This window comes from Mesitornis unicolor, unplaced genomic scaffold (genome assembly GCF_000695765.1).
Source record: "Mesitornis unicolor isolate BGI_N332 unplaced genomic scaffold, ASM69576v1 scaffold37694, whole genome shotgun sequence".
NCBI classification, from domain to species: domain Eukaryota; kingdom Metazoa; phylum Chordata; class Aves; order Mesitornithiformes; family Mesitornithidae; genus Mesitornis; species Mesitornis unicolor.
In genome coordinates this window covers 7,694-25,131 of record NW_010182752.1, presented here as the reverse complement: position 1 = coordinate 25,131, position 17,438 = coordinate 7,694, and the positions used below count along the sequence as shown (strand labels likewise).

At 43.1% G+C, this 17,438-nt stretch overlaps 1 long non-coding RNA gene across 1 annotated transcript; it reads right to left on the bottom strand.

Moving 5' to 3' along the window:
• Positions 1-8,263: 8,263 nt before the first annotated feature.
• LOC104540155 lies at positions 8,264-9,724 on the bottom strand. The gene is made up of 2 exons (XR_728127.1): positions 8,753-9,724; positions 8,264-8,416 (listed from the first exon to the last, which is right to left on the bottom strand). It is a non-coding gene; the product is annotated as an uncharacterized LOC104540155 (long non-coding RNA).
• Positions 9,725-17,438: the final 7,714 nt, after the last annotated feature.

Here is a 17,438-nt window from a genome sequence, read left to right as displayed (position 1 = left end):
GTGAAAAAGCACCAAACTACCTCAAATTTCGCCCCTGGGCTAAACAAGCCAGGGCTAACACCACTGTACTGATTCTGCCCATAGCTGATCTGATGAAGAGAGGATAACATTTGATAAAGAGGGAGGGGATAATACATGGACCACAGAGGACTGAGAACTTCATGGGATCCATCCCTCGCCTTGGGGAAAAAAGAAACAATGAGCAAATGCTATAGTAAGCTTAGCCAAGGCCATAGAGACAGTACAGGAGCTCGCAGGAGAGCCAAGTAAGTGACGCTCAGATCACGATATTGAAGATAAATTCATTCCTAGCTTTTTGAGTTCCCTCTATTTTACTCTGGAAGTCTGTTATAAAGAGTGATTGGTGCTTGCCTGTCTCCCAAGGCAAAGATTTTTGGAGCGATAAGCACTGAGAAGGGCTGGTCAATGACAGAGCTTTTCCCAACTTATTTCCTGCAGGCAAAAGTGGAAATGGGGCAAGGGAGGGAAGAAAAATATCCCTGCTGCTCTACTACCTGTAACCCATGCATATTCTAACAATGATATGTCCCAAGCAGGAACTTAGACTAGAATATACTAAACACAGCCAGGCTCTTCGTACTGTTTAGAAGCGAGTCTCAAACAACTCCAAATACAATATAATTTGGCCAACTGAGGGCAGGCTTTCAAGGGGCACAACACACACCCCCAAGGCTACAGGGTTGCTCCTGCCAGACACCAAACATGTCCTAAAAATACAGAAAAATATCTCCCCATCCTCCTTCAGTGACCAGCAGCTTTTGTTCTTAAATAGGCAAGTGCGAAGAGTTACCATGGAGAACACAGAGATTTTCCACACCTGACTGCAATCCCTGCTTGCAGAAGCTGGGTGTTAATGACATTTACACAGCACTGGGCACACGGGGCCATGGTGCTGCTGTAACCACCACCCAGCAGGCATCCTATCGAAATAACCATCTCAACTGGGCTGTGTGGGTTTCCAGCCTGGCTCAAGGGAAGGGGAGGGGAGGAGGCACAGGGAAATCTTCACACGCATCCTGGCCACGCTGCTTACCCCAGCACAGGACTCCCAAATGCCAAAGGCAAAGCAATCCTGGGCACACAGTGAGCCACATACATCCTGTGCTGCTCTGCTGCAGCTCCTGTAAAGCACATTGGGATATCCTGAATGACATCTATTTTCCAGAAGGGTTTTTTTCCCCCCCTTTCTCCACTACAAAGACACCACATTACGCTTGCATAAGCAAAAGGAGCAGCTCATTCATGGCTGGCAGAGCTGGCCTCTCCCGCTCTGATCTTTGAGCCAGAGGCTGGAAATGCCTGGGATGTTTAGTGGGAAAAGACAAAAAAAAAGGGGACAAAAGGAGTCAAAACCTGTCTGCTTGATGAAGGAGCACCACTGGGAACCTCCAAAGGCAGCATCCTCCCATCCCTGCAGAAAGGGAAGGACAACTGCAGCTCTCAGGGGTTGAAAGGGGCCCATGGAGCATTTCAGGGCTCCACTTCCACCACCCGTGGAAGGACCCGGGCTGGCTCCTGGCAGCACCCACTGCCCAAAACCCCCTCACCTACACAAAGAAGGAGCCCAGGGGCACACACACCCCCCTGTGAGGCCAAGACGGCAAGCAGGGGTTAACTCTCATACCCCTGTGCCATGCCAGGCACAGCTCCTGCTGTCACAACAGGGGACACCAGGGCACAGCTCAGCGGCTGCACAAAGGGGACTGCACACAGGCAGCATCCTGTGACCGCTGTAAAGGTCATGGAGATGTGTGGGGGTGGAGAGGACTCGAGTGTGCACACACAATTCTGGTTTAAATTAGCACAGCCAGGATGGCCGTTTTTTCTCCCATTTGCAAACTCCATTAAAGACCTAACTGATCAAGAAATGCAGCAGTGTGGGAACTGAGGACTCAAAATCATTACCAAGAACGTGAAGGTGCACAAATTCCTTTCTGGCTCTGCAGTTCAGAGGGGAGCCTGACCTGACCCAAGGGGTTGATTCCAAGTGACCATTAAAAGCTGTTTTTAACCCAGAGATTTAAGGCTCCTCACTAAGCCCAGACAGCACATGGCACTCAAAGGTCTCAACTGGTGACAGCTCTGGAGTTAAGAGCAGAGGTTCCTCCCCATGAAAGAGATGCAAACAAGTCCTATAATTAATATAGCAATAATTCTATTAAGTCATCCATACCCAGCAATAAAACCTGCGTGGAACAGAGTGGTTACAACACAATTTTTTCCTAAGGAGCCTGGTGTTGTGGAGTCACTGGATTCTTGACATTGCAACACTTGTCCAGGGCAAGGGTTCGTGAGCAATGAAGTGTTCAAGATGCCCTCCGTAAAGCACCCAGTGCTTGGCAAACGCCCTCCACAGGAGCCCTGCCAGGATGAAACACCAGGTGAGTGTTACCAGCACCACAGCTCAAGGGAATCCGAGAGCACCGCTTCAAACTTTGCACTTCTTTTACCTTAGAAGTCAAGGCCAGAAAACCCCTATACTACAGTGCAGATTATCTCAGCCCACAGGTAAATATAAAGTAAGCTGTATATTGAAAATTGTCATTTAGCAGCAGTGCTGCACAGTGATGCAGGAAGAGCCACTGCACATGTGGAAAGGCTCATCAACATTTTGCTTATTGTATCCAAAAGACAATCCCTGCTCCAAGAAAAGGCAGCACTAACAGTGTGACAGGCTTAAAAAAAGCTTCACTGCAAGTCACTAGATGTGAACTTTTCATCTAGCCTCTTCTGCTTTCATTTCACAGATCCTTGACAGGATATAAAGGCAGACTTTACAAGCACACCACCACCTGTTGAAAGAGCACCTTCAAATGCCATTTCAGCACACATCTTTTAATAGAAACACACCAGAAAAACGTATTTCAGACACCATGTCAGTGGAGCAGTCCATCCTTTGCTAGAAGGCTGCTTAGATCCAATTACAGCAATCCGGGCCGTCCCCTCCCCCAGCACTCTCCTGTTTGTATTTATTTTCCTTGAAGGAAAGCAGAGATAAAGCAGGACAGAACCTTCCCCCATCCATTAGCACCAGCTTCCCGAGCTGGCTTTCAGACAGGAGCAGTGGGACACTCAGGACTTCTCCATCTTCAGAACCTAAACCCCTAATTTAATATTGCAGTTCCTGCGGAGCGGTTGTCTGGAGTTCGAAAGAAGCAGGACCCCGGCATCCGAAGCTGCAGCTCAGTCCCTACATCTTGCTCACTACTGATTCGTGTGGCTCTTGCTGCATTTGCCACCGGTCCCTTCATCTGCTCCAGTAAAAATTCCTCGGGGACAAGCTTAGCAACTCAGTAACCTGCTAATGGTACCAACAGCTCTCTTGAGACAAGGAGTGCAATGGGAACTGGCTCTCCCCATACTGAGGTGGAGAGACTCGTATTTACCATCAGTGCCTTCCTGTTCCCCCCGAGCCCTCTCAAAGCACCAACACGAAGTTAACAGTGGAAATGTTTGTTTTAAAGCCGATGTGGTTATCGTAGCCCCCGACACACGAGATCCTGTGTTCTCACACGCGCAGTCCCCTACAAGCGATGGGCTATGACCCCGTGGTACCACCACACGACGTATTTCTTGTGAGCCGCGGGAAAGTTCAGGTTCAGCTCATATAGGAAATGGGGGAAGGTGCAGATAAGGGCAGCTGCTGCCCTCAAAGCACAGCAGGTGAAACACCAACCCAAAAGAAAGAGGAACAGGCTCTAATCTGCCATCTCAGCCACTGCTCTTGGCTGAAGGCACCAATAAATTGAGGCAGGGGTGCTGCAGGAGCATTTTTGCAGGGTTACAGTATCACCCAGGTGAGATCTTTATTCCTGTTTTTCCATTTTTATTCAGCAAAATGGTCATGTATTTAGAGAACACATAACATCTGATCAAATAGCTTAAGATGGTTAACTGAAAAGAACAACCCAGAAGAGATTAAATTGCAGCTAAATGTAGCTTCTTGCAGTCGGTGAGCCTTTTTTATAGCACCGTATGTATCGCACCCACTCCTGGCAGCAATCGCCAAACAGGAAACAGAGAAGTTGAAAGCCTCAGAATGGTGCATTCGTAATTAGATGAGACATTTCCTTGAGAGGGTAATGTGAAACAGAAGTAACAAAGCAAAACAAGAACAACCGTCTCCTTTGTGCCGCGCACATTACATCACTCCTCATATGAATTCCTCGCACATTATTCCTTTTGTGCCCTGCACCGGTCAAGCATTTTCCCTTCTCAAAAAAGCCTCTGGATGGTGCCACAAAGGGTTAAAGCTTAAAAAGAAAAACAAAAATCTTTGTTAAAGTATCCTCCATAAACCACACAAACGAAACTGAAAGACCTGGTACATAGAACAGCTAAAAAATAACCCGTCAGCCTGGAGGAAAAGCTGAATCCCACAGTCAGAGGCATTTTAATAAATGTGTTTAATGTTTCCACTCAGCTTAAAAGAAAATCAGTTGCAAAATGCACGTTGAAAGCAAAGGAGTGAGTTTTAGTGATCTGCGGATGCTGAAATGCTATAAAAAAAGGCCAGATGTTCCAGGAATACTACAATATTCCACCATTCCTTTTGAAGTTTAAAAAAGAAAAGAAAAAAGCCGCACTAAAAATAACCCTGCTCTTTTTCAAGTCACTTGCTTCCCAAAATAACCGGCACTATTAAAAAAAAAAATAATAAAATAAAAGCCCGCGCCTGTCAGATGAGAGGCAGCAGCCGCCGCGCGCTCCGTGACCACGCTTCCCAGTACAACCCAGTAGAGCCCAGTACAACCCAGCACAGCCCAGCAGAGCCGTGGCGGTGTGCGCAGCCCCCACGCGCAGCCCGCGCCCTGCCCCCGCACGGCCGCCTGTTACCAGGCGAGCGCAGCCAATGGCGTCCCCAGCGAGCGCAGGACGCCCTTTGAACTCCGCACCAGCAACTTCCTGCTGCGCTCGGAGCGCGCAGTGCAATGCAGCGTCTGTCAGCGCTGCGGCACAAAGGAACAGCCATTTTGTGACTCCACTGGACCCGCACCAAAATGCCAGCCGGTGCAGCCTCCCCCTCTCTTTTCGAGGGGAATCGGGGCTTCTCGAGCGCTATCGAGACACAAAAGGGATGCCCTCTGCTCTGAGCGGCAGCCAGGGAGGGCAATTTTTGTTTAACGTCTTCTTTTCCCTCCTCCCCCCCTACAAATCCCCTTTAGTATGTAACTCCATCTTCATAAAATGGCTGCCACGTAAACCGAGGGTGTTGTGCTCTGCGAAGGCTGCAGCACACACTGCAGAGCCCTCAGCCCCTGGAACGTGGCTGCTGAGCAAAACCAACGCCATTTCTGACCTCAAATTTCCAGCTCTCTGAACAGAAAAACCCAGATCTAACCCATTGCAACCCTTTTTTTCCCCCTCAAAAAATGATGCTTTCAAGGTGGATATAGATGGAAGAGTTTGTTCAGTTTTTGTAGCAGACACTGTTTCCACATTGGGGTATTCAGGAGGGGCAAGAGCAACTGCAACAGATGCAGGCTGGGGGAACCAGAGGAATAATGTATCCACCATGTGTTACTTGCTATCCCCTACAAAACTCACTCCTGGACTTCAGGGGGACCCAGCCTGCCCCTCACTTCTGAGGTTCACCTTAGGCCTGCACCACGGATGTACCCTCTCACAACAGCTGCCTTTCCAAAATGCAGCACAGAAGATGCTAGAAAACACACTTGGATTTTTTTTCAATTATTTAATGCAAGTCCCAGATACACAGGAGGTGATTAATTCGTAACTGCAGCATCCCAACTTTAATCCTGGGTGGAGAAAGTTGCATGAAATCAATCAGCTTCAACTTGGGAAAGATTTACTGCCAATATACAAAGCACAGGTGTTGCTGTTCACCTCAGAAGGCACCAGGTACACCCCTCAGCTTGCAAACTGTGAAGGGTAAAGGCCATTCCACCCCCAAGATAACCATCTGTTTTGGGACAATTCTCAGGTATTTGTGTTTATCCAGCATGTATCTTGCACTTCCTTAGGTCTGGAAAGGCAGGGGTCAACCCCAAACACACTCCCCAGTTAGGACACTGAGGTGGTGAGCACGAATTGTATTTTCTGCTTTAAACCCTTGCCCCAGCCCTGCATTTTGGCTTCTCCAGCCCAGGTGAATGGCAGCAGCCATATCTACCTTTCCCACCCGTCTCCATCACCCAGGCCTCCCAGCAGGGTTTCTGGAACAGCACCTCACTCATCTCCAGGGGTGAGGAGCTGCTCCCGCAGCTGGCCAGCAGCACATGAAGGTGCAGACATCGGGGCATTTTGGGGCTACAGTAAAGCAGAGCTGTGGCTTTACTTCCTAGAAATCATTTCCCCTGCACCTTCAAGCCCAGCTCAGGAAGTAAAGCCCATTTTACGACATTCAGCTGACTCACAGCTCAGAAATAAGCTCGACGGGGCTCACTCACAAATATCCTGTGCTCAACTGTTCCCACACTTCAGGTGAGCGGCTGTTACCCCCAGCAAGTTGATTTTCAGAACAAACTGTGAAAGGGAGAAGGGTAACCTCACACAAGAGGTGTTACATGTGAATTGATCCATTATCATAAATAACCTTTCAATGAAAAGCCCAAAAGCACACAGGAAAGCCTATGCAAATCTACTGCCCCTAAGGACAAAACCCCACAGGTCTTTTGTGGAGCTGCTGCCAGGCACCTCCAGTTTCATCTCCTCTTTAGCAGTGTTTCTAACACCGACAAAATACCCTAATTTAGGTTTCCTGAAACAATTACACCCATTAGTGCTCTTGCTGTGATCTGCACTTCAAAAAAAGCAAAAAGACTTAAATAAGCTGCGTTGTAAGTGATTTTTTTAAAAACAGATTTTTTTCCACAATATTTTGTGTGCAGTATTTACAGAAATATAAAGATGGCTCGGTCTGAAATCTGATGTGGTTTTTAACTGCATTATTCTAACAGCTCTGTACAGGTGCTATATGTAATGCTTCACCAGCCCCTGAGGCTAATTTAGTCCATAACAATTTCAAATTAAACAAACTTACCCAAATCCGTTTTAGGATTTAAAATCTGACTGCAGTTTTAATACATCCAGAATAGCATCGGAGTTTATGCCAAAAGTTACAGTAATGTGATAATATAAACATTCCCACAGTACTTCAAGTCTGTGTGTTTAAGGTTAAATACTGGACATGGAGAATACTGTTCAAACACCTGCAAACACCACATAGAGCACGTGCGATACACCAGACAGGTCACAATTCCTTTTTATTAATGTTGGTTAAAAATTACTGAAGACAACACCAGAGAAAAATAAACAGGCCAAGATTCAATGAAAATTAACAAAATGCAAAACTCGAGCGTGTTTACAAACTAGAAAATAAAAATGCGTATAATTTAATTTCCCATTTTCAAAATAAGCCAGCCCCTTAAATACAAAATGAACAATTCAGTAATTATACTTCTGCATTCCTAGCAAACAAACACTTCCAGTATCTCGTGCCATTCCCACATCAAGGTTAAATTTATAAAAATCTGTAAAGCATCTCAATACCCAACAAAAGTCAATAAAAACACTCAGAGCAAAAATACATCAAACAAACAAGCAAAGCATTGGAAGCCTCTCCTTGACAGTCCCGGTGTGTATTTCGTGATACAAAATGCTATCACCAGCGGGAGAAAGTCTGGTGAAATTGTACCAAAATATTCTAAAATACCCAAACACCACCAAAGTTCAATAAGCTCAAATAAAATTTGAAGTAAGGGGTATCAGCCAAACAGGCACTTTCCAGTTTATATTTTAAAATGAGCTTTTTTTCATTCATGTAACTTTTTGCAGGGTCTATTTACTATAATTTACTACTACACCAGGCTGCTGTATGGCCCTCAGTTAAAGTTTAGACTTCCGAGATTCTTCAAAGAAAAATTTGCCTTGTATGTAAAATGGTGCAATGCAGCAATGGCTAAACCGACAAGGTCATTTTTCACAGCACAAAAAACCCAAAAACCCAAATGGAAAAGCTGGAAAACCATAACGCAGAGGAAAGGTCTCCCCTGAATCAAGGTACAGTACCTTTTGACTATGACATGGGCCCTTAAGTCACAACACAACTTTCAGAAATTGCTACCAAAAAAAAATTAGGGTGTGGCATGCCAACAATCTCAAGGTCATTCCTTAAAAAGACAGCAAAAATCAGTAAAATGTCTGATATTAAGCACTGACAGTAACCCCAGGCTGTCAAAGTAAACAGGGTATTCACAGGTTTTAGGGGGAAAAAAAAAAAGAAAGTTGATAGATCATACCTCGATGCATTGCTGTGGACTGAACCCTCCTCTCCTTGGCTTTTGTCCTTATTTCTCATCATCTTTTTATTCTTAAATATTAAGAGGGGGTCAGGGGTGTCTGTTTGCTTTGAAGTCCTGTGCCCAGGTATTTACTGTCAAAAGTTGAAAGAAAGGTAAGGTCCCGGTTCGTTTTCACTGGCTTTCATTAGCAGGAACAAAGTCCTGACGCTGCAACGATATTGTTATAACAATACACAACACTGAGCAACACGGCAAAACGGAGATTTAAAACAAATCATCGGTTTTAGGAGAAAAATCCGGGAATAAGCACAGCAGAGGAGCATCCTGCAAACTTTCCCAAAGTAACACTGCATGCAAATAATCTCTGGATCTTATTGCGTCATCCCAATACAGCTCAAATCGGTCGAAAATCAAAGTATTCAAAACGGCAGAAATCTAAAAATTATTATTATTAATTGCTCACCTACCTGATCCATGCACCGCCGCCAGGACCAAGTCGATATTAGTTTCGGGTAGTGGAAAAACATTAGATCCAAAATATTCAGAGTCAAAATGATAAAATAAGAATTTCAGAGAATGAAAAAAAATATATATTCTAATCCCAAAAATATGCTGCCGAGAAAGCAAAAGAAGCGATAATTAGTAGAAAAATGTCCGGGGGAAAAAGCTCATTAGGAGAGCGCACAAAAATGGAGGTACGCCATGGCTTCTAAGCTGGAAAAACAACGACCTGGGCTCTCTCCACGGCTTCTTCTTTCCAGCAAGGCACGAAAAGGGAGCCCTCAAAAGCTGCTTTTCTGCCCGAAAAAGGTCCGCTCGGCCCCCGATTAGTGCCTAGGAGAGGCAAGGGGCTGTGGGGGCCCCCTGAGGCTGCCCGAAAGTTAGGGAAAGTTGCGTAAAGTGGTGGGGAAGGCACGGAGCTGAGCGCGCTCTCTCTAAGGCACAGCCGCCATCTAGAGCTCCTTCCCAGCTCTGAGCTCTGCCTTTGATTGACACTCTCTACATTTACCCCACAACTCAGGTGATGTACCATAGACCCACCCCTTCATTTCTACCAAAAAAAGAGATAGCCTCCACCTAAAGGGTGCCTGCTACCCCCACAGCCCTGGCTTCTGCCAACTACCCCATGTGAAGGGGCACCTTAACCCCATGTGGCTCAGGCACCCTTTGGAAACCAGAAAGAAATGGAATTTGTGCCTTTTGTTTTAAAGATTTGCTAAATATTTCAGAGCCTGGGCTAAAATTACTTCCTCCCTGGACAGGAAGTGGTGCTGTTACAAGCCATTTTGAAAGGATGGAAGTGGAGCTGACAGCCATGCAGGCAGCAGCAGCCCACCCTGGGGCTCACCCCACCCAAGGGGGAGCTTTTTTGCAATGCAGGGGCAGTATCCCCAGACAAAAAGTGCCACCATTTGTCACCCAACGCTTGCACTTAAAGCTTGGGACAAGAGTGGAAGGTGCTCCTAAAAGAGCCCTGCATTGCTGATAACCCCCTCCAGCTCAACAGCGCCTCCCTAGTGGTTCTCCCCAAAACCGAAAATCCAACAGCTACACAATTTTCATCAGCTGGGCGAAGGCACTGCTGCAAACCAAGTCTGACACCATGAAAAGCGTTATTTCTAATTCACATTCTTAACCCATTCATGTTCATAAACAGTTTTTAACATGACAAATTAATTCTAAAGCTGTGTAATAGCCAAGCCATAGAACTGGGCATCAAGCAACAGCCCAAATCCAACATCCTAGTACTGAGAGGATGGGTCACAGAGGAAATCGAGGAGGCCCAAGCTTCTCCCAACCTCTTCAATTCTGACCACCAGTGGTCTCACAAGCAACAGACTCCTTAGAGTGCAAGGACATCCTGCTTATTCATAAGCATCGCAACAAGACAGCAAAATCGGACACTGGGGCACTGCTGACTGGGAAGGGGGCAATGGGCTACTTTGGGCTCCTATGGGGACATCCATGGCACCGCATCCCAGTGGCCTGAAAACGTTGACTTCTCCCAACAGAACCAAGACAGCCCCCATCAGCGCCTCCACGCGCCGGCCATTCACATCCTCCAACAACCAAGCGTTTGTCCACACCAAGAGGTCCGTTTTAAACAATTTACCAATTATTGACAGAAGAGCCCTTGCACCTCAACTACAAGAACTCAAAAATACAATGCCAGACCATTTCAAGCAATTTTGGGTAACACCACGGAAATCCACTCATCTGAACAGAGATCCCTTCAGGTTGGTCCCAGTATCCAACTCCACCATTGGACACATGACAAAACCAAACATGAGCAAGAATGCATCATCAAAAGCAGATATGAACAACTCATCATGGTAAAAATGGAGATTTACAAGGAAGTCAGAACAAACCAAATGGTTAAACACACAGTGGGGTTGTTTGTGTTTTTGTTTGTTTCTAAAGGAAAACACCCAGGTTATCTCAGCACCAGGTTTGCCATCTTGGCCCTCCAGCATCAAACAAAGGCAACTTTGAATTACAGCTGAAACAAAGGAAGATGGGTACAGTTTTACTATTTGATCCACAAGAAACTTGAAACAAAATCGGTTTTGGAACATAAAAACAATTTTAAAACTCATTTGTAAAGGTTAACATCTTCTGTAGCAATATCAAAAATAACTCAATTTTTTCTCAAATACATGGTACAGCCTCACTCAGCCAAACAGCACTGAAGCAGACTGGACACCTGTACAGAACAGTTTTAAGACTGAACAGACTGGTTAGGAAGTGTATTGTCCAGGAAATGTTGAAAAGTTTCTGTACCCATATACAACCAAAGCAGCATACCTAAAATTTTACACAAAACGTTCAAGTACTCTTTATTGTCACATTTCCCCAGCCTGCGATTGATATCAATTCCATCTTAAAATAACTTCAGAAAGTTCAGCACAAGTACCATGACAATAGGCCAAGTACTGAAAAACCCCTCACATTAAGCACCTGAATGAACAAACCAGCAAATAAAAATTCATTGGAAGTCATGGCAAAGTGAAGATAATTTGCAAATGAAAACCACATTTTAACTCAAGTACAGCAAAAAATTTTACCTTGCCTTTAGTGCTTAGCAGCTAAAGTATTTCTCACTTTAATAGCAACCAAAAACGTAATGCACTTCAATACCAACACACACAAAAAAATTCAGCCAGAAAGGACAAACACAAAGTGTGAAAGAAACCAAAACCTTTTATTAAGTTACTTCAAAACAACATTACATTTTCTCCAAAGGAGTAGAACAGATCTCTTACCCAACGAATTTGCCTGTTATGCATACACCACCCAGGAGTAAAATTTTGTCACCCAGTCCTCAAACAGATCCATCACTGTATCGGTATACAGTCCCCTGATTAATTCAAGTGCAAAGTCCATTTTGACAGGATGATCGCAACCCAGATCTTCTCTGGTTTAATAACACGAGTCCATGTTTTAACATCCTTTTCTTGGACAGACACATCACAGCACTCATGCCCCAGTCCATTTCTCAACCTCTCAATCAACAGTGGGACTGCCATCTTGGTGTCTCATTCGCAGACTCCTTTTGACACTCTTCATCTGACTGGATTCTTTATGGAAAATTAAAAGAAAAATGCTGTTGGAATACAGATTATATCTTTAAACTAAGACATTCAACTACTGTACCTTGAAGATAGTTTAAACATATAGCAGATGGTTCATTCCTTATTACACATTTCAGAACTTCTACTTTGATCATGAACAAGCAATGTCAAATCATCAGATCAAGAGTGAAAAAATATAAGCTTTAAGCAAAACCATAAAGAAGCAGGGGCAGAATGAATAGAAATTTAAAAACCCTTTCAGGCTCCATAAATTTTATTTGAAATTTCTCCATAGTGTTAAAACACCAGAGAAATCAATAGTGGGAAATTTGAGATATTTGCTCTGGCAACCATCTTTACTGGACAGACCCACCTACTAAAGCTGACACTGCTTAGTGGAAAACCAAGTTTATTATAATAAGCCAAGTGTTTTAACTACAGTCCATGCTATTTTCTAAGATGTAGATCCATCAAAACCCACGTAATAGGCATGAAAACTGGTTTGCCATACACAGATGGTGACTGGGGACAAGACATTCCACCATCTTAACCCAGTTTTCCAGCTCCTGAGAGACAAACAGAGCAACAGCAAACACACACTTACAAACAAACGAATGACTGCTTTAGTTACTGGTGGGAAAGGACACATCAGAAGTCAGATGAAAATGGTAACAAGTCACAGTAGTTGCCTTTAGCAAGGCCACCATACTACTCCTGAGCCACACTCCAACTTTACTCTTCATGTAACAGCAACCAAGCCCACAGGTGAGTGACAAACCAAACTGATCACATCGCTTCCACATGGAGAAGTACAAACCAAACATCCTCAGCTTAACATTTTCTTCCAAGAAAAGTAAGCTCATGTACTTCAAAAACGCTACTTCTAACACACAAAAATCAAGTATGGGAAGTTACTTCATGTTGAGAACATTATGTTAAAACCAATGTTAACTGCAGAAGAGATTGACATTCAAGAAAGGTTTTAAAATGTCTTCATTATTTTGAGTGTCTGCACTCCAACACCAATTTACTCTTTGGAATGTGTATGGCTTTAACCTCCTTTTGGTCTGCAAGCCAACTCCACCACTATGTTGTTCCCCTGATCATCCCAGGCAGATTCTCAACAAAAAGTGATGCAGAAGTTGCCCACAGCACAGCAAAAACCAGTGGGGCCATCTAGTGGTCTCTGCCTCCTCATTCCAGCTTCCCCATTCTCATTTCAAAATAACCAGTTATAGAGCAAAGCAAACAGCAATGGAACCAGTACAGAGCCTCAGACTGACTTTCACAACTGCCCTGATGTCCTGTTTTCCAATCCTTTACGGCCTTCCTTGTTTTAAATACGATGGAAAAGAAGTACAGCACACTGAAGTGGAATGCAGGATCCGGTAATTCACTTTGCTTTGCATTGTGGAACATGCAGAGTTGCAATCGCATTCAATCACGGGATCTTCACAGTTTCAGAACCAGAAACTGAACATTCAACTTTGCAGAAATTATTTGTTTCGAGCATTCAACTCATCCTCAGTTATGACAGTAATTAAATATTTCACTCTTTTTTTTTCCCCACACTAAACTGAAGAAACAGTTTTTTGGGGTTATTTTGGCTTGGAGTTTTTTGTTAATTAAAAAAAAATAAGGTTTTTTTTGCATGCTAGCCTAATATAAAATCCATTTAGGCATCTGAAGATAAATTAAAACTCTGAGTATTTTTTAATGCTAATGCCTTGACTGAGGTACAAAAACATGAAAAATAAACCACCACAAAGTTGTCCACTATTGTCACAATAAAATATTCAGGACTAACATGAGTGCAGTGGAAACCCCATAAATAAAGACTATTAAAATAATTTTTATAGTTATTGTAAGAAACTTAACCAAATTTAATTACTGGCATCAGCCTTTCTAACCTCTCAAACATGCTCTATAGTTACACATTAGTCAACCCTGAAAGGCTCTTCCAGTTGGGTTTGCCTTCTGCCTTAGACATGAATGAGATCTGCCAAACACAATTTAAGGACAGGTTTCCCTACTCTGTTCACCTACATTTGGTTGTACCAAAAACTTTGCAAGTAACCCTGCCATTCATTTTAAACCCTTCTCTTGACCTTGTAAAATAAGTAGCAGTGAACGGAACCCATGATACATTATAATCAAGAACATGCTACAACAGCCCTTGCTCTAGAAGTTATTCACACATCAAAAGGATGCCACAGTAATGGCCAAAATATTAATAGCAATCTGTACACCTCTTCATGTGAAATCTACATTTGCTTTAAAAGATTTCACAGAATTTGTTTACTTAAGAATTGAGGCACATTTTACTATGAATTTTCAATACTGTAGCAAAAATATGCTCTTTGTCCACTAAGACACATGCAGTGATCCTGCACTGAAGGCAGCCATTGAACAGCCCAGTTTTCCTACATGAGTACTTCACTCCTCCTGTAGCACCAGGTAGACATCATCCCATTTTTCCAGCGTTAATATCTACTATTTACTGTATTTGTTTTCAAACACAGTATTTTGGTCAGGACAAATAATGGACCTGGGTAGCCAAGTAACACTTTCAGTTTCCTTCAAGTCACTGGTAACACATTGACACTGTATCAACAGACAGAAACCACCCACAACCACGCCTCAAGGTTCAAGCCAACAGTTTTGAAACATCTTGAGTTCACAAAATTTTTCTCATTTTTTTGGTAATTAATTATTTGTTGCTCTACCTATTAAGAGACCACAGCAATAGAAGTCATCCCTTATGGCCAAAACCATGGCTTCAGCAATTTCATGTCTATTGAAACACGGCATTTCTTTAGTATGAGATTGAAGGCCAACAACATAAAACACCAAAACACCAATACATTTACAAACTTCCAGAGTGAAATCTCTCACACTGAGCCTTAATCTTAACAAGGAGGTGACATTCTGCTACGAAAGGGACTTCACTCCAACAGAGGGAGCTGAATGGACAGAACGAGGCTCTGAGCAAACCAAACCTCAAGTTGTACACTTCCAAGTCCATTAAAGCAAGATTTGATTCTCATAGACATGTCTCTGGTAAATTTTACACTAGAGGAAAAAGCAGACATGCCCTTTATCGACATCTGAAGTCCAGAATGACGGACTGGCCAAATGTTAAAGTAACCAAGCACTCTGGACAGTCCAAAGTCCGCTTTTACCACCACTGGATGCTCAGTAAGCACAGCAGTAAAAGCACCACTCGTGTCGGATCAGGTATTTTTAGCTAAGGAAGGCTGTTTGCCAGGTTTCTCAGATTTAGAGATTAATTTCAGGTAAAATGTGACTTTATTCACAGATGCACGCTTTCAGGCGTATTATTTTTAAATAATAAATTTTATTGCATTAAGCAAATTATGTCAACTTCAATAAAGATCCTGAGATTTTCAAGTATTTTCTCCCTCCTATTAAGAAAAAATTAAAAAAATCAGTGCTTCAAGTAAACATTATTATGTTAACCAGAGAGGACAATACCAGATCTGTCAAGATCCACACATCTGGATGTTTTTACAAACACATTCTGAAGCAACTCCCATTGAAGACAACTGTTTCTAAGTCAATTAAGAGTTTCACATTCACCCCTTCCTTTATGTAAGGATTATAAAACAGAAAAGGGTGGAAGAATTACTTGGCATGTAACTGAAAAGCCAAAATCCTGCTCAAGAAAGCAGATCTGACAACAGCTAATTTACAATCCAATGAGAGAAAACAGAAAAAGTGCACATAAAGAGACATGGGAAACAGACTAACATTAATATAAAAATGTAATGAGTCACATGTTTAAAGATTATAGCTGGTGAGTGGGGAAAAAAGGCAACAGTGGACAGCATAGCAAGAATTTTGAGGAACAGATGGAAGGAGGTAGATTGACTTCTACTACAGCAATAAATGTGCTGTTCTGCACACACCTGCAGTGTGAAAAATAGCTTAAGATTTCTGAAAGAATAAAAAGTAATAAAACTTCCAGAACACAGTGGTAGAACAGATGGGACACTAATCGCAGATCATCAAAACTGAGCACGTGCACATACACGAAGAAATGAACTCCTCAAAGTTAATGAATTCTACTGCTTTACTTCGGGACTGAAAATTCAGTGATAAAACTGGTTCAAAATGAGACGTACCTAAATAAAGCACAAGGCCACGGTAACACGGCCTAGAGAGGTTTGCGTCTTACCCCTACTCCTTTCTACTTTCAAAAGAGCTCTACACCAGCCTCCACATCACATGAGGAGATCAAAAGAACGCATGGGACTTTAGAGGACAAACTGGGAGGAGCTGCTTGTCTAGCACCTTTGGCAGCAGAGATGGTTACTGAAGGTCTCTGCTAACACATGCAGCTATTGGACAGATAAAAATCACTATCATTATCCACTGAAAAGAGAGAGCATTTGCATGTTAGAACAACATTTTCTCAAGCTGTCTGCAGTCTAAGGCAGGCATTACTCAATCGGGTAGCATGTCATACTGAAAAAAATGTCTCCAAGAAACTGTCTTTCAAAGAAAAGCACATATTCCAAAATACAGTCCTACAGGAACAGAACTTGCTCCTAAAAAAAAAAAGTTAATTCCTGTAGACAAAATGTAATGGATGCCCTAATTAAAATGAACAATCAAGGAGTCTGAATTTTAAGCAGACAGGAAGACAAAAGGACTTGGATCTTTCCAGAGCCAACTCAAGAATGTCACAGGATGTGCTAGAGACAACAAAAGTCATCAGCACCAATTCCTTTTGGTTAAGGAAACTGGAGAAAATCTTATCCCCATACTCATCCAGTATGGAACTGAATGAATTTGTCTGTACTTCAAGCCTGCCAATTCTGCATTTTGACTATATGGGGATGTATGTATTTGACTATATTCCGAAATGAAGTCTACCAGCTAGCAGCTTAATACAGGAAACTGTAACACCCTTATGTATTATTTTCTGCAAAATGGAAACCTGATGAATGAAGAACAGAAACAGAACAATCACAGAACAGAAGACACTTACTGTCTGCTCAAAGACCCTGATCCTGAAAGAAGCATAAAAGGACAACATAAAAGGCTTGTCAGACGAGTTCCTTCTATGACACTTTGCACAACATTTGTTAGCCAAATTGCATGTAGTCCTTCTCTGTAGAGACACACAACTGTGTACCAAACCCTTCTGAACAGGCAAATCTATGATTTAATAGTTCTTAACAAAATCCGCAGTCAAATCACAGAAGCAGAAGACCAAGGAACTACCATTAGGTATGAAAGCTGTCCTCCAGCGAGACAGCTTGAGAATACTACCCTAGCACAGCTTCATTTCCTAAGAGCCCAGCCAGAACGCTCCTGTGGTCCCTCTGAGCCTTCCAGAATCACACGTGCACACACAGACACACTTCAAGGCACTTCAGGAGGTACGCGGCCAAAAACTTCAGCAAGTTAAACATTACAGCCATGTGTGCTTGTCAAGTTGCTTTTCTAAAGCTAAAAAGTAAATGTTATTAGGAATAACAACTTACCAGTGCTTCAACCAAGAGCAGTTACTTTGCTTACAGTGAGTACATCACTTCCTCAACACATCTGTAGG